Source organism: Plasmopara halstedii, assembly GCF_900000015.1.
Source record: "Plasmopara halstedii genome assembly, contig: Scaffold_650, whole genome shotgun sequence".
NCBI classification, from domain to species: Eukaryota; Oomycota; class Peronosporomycetes; order Peronosporales; family Peronosporaceae; genus Plasmopara; species Plasmopara halstedii.
Window position 1 is genome coordinate 683,716 of NW_020187567.1, and position 343 is coordinate 684,058.

The window sequence follows — 343 nt, forward strand, 5'->3', positions numbered from 1 at the left end:
TGGCTTATCTTGGCCAGACCTCTGGTTGTTTTCTGTAGCGATGGGACAGTTGCCAGCACATCTTGAGATTCAAAACGACACCGACATATCCACTTTTACATTTCAGCTCATGAAGATAACTTAGCTATAGCATACAGATAAATTTACGCTTTGACTCAACCTCATGATGCTACAACGTATACACAACAATGGAAGGGATACACACCTCTGTCGCTTGAATTATTGACCTCACTTTGCATTTTGCATCCGCCTCCTCATTCACGACATCGACTTCCAACCTCCCAATTGCCAGCTAGTAAAACAAGTACCTTCAATGTGCAAGTTTGTTCTTCTCCTCGTGATT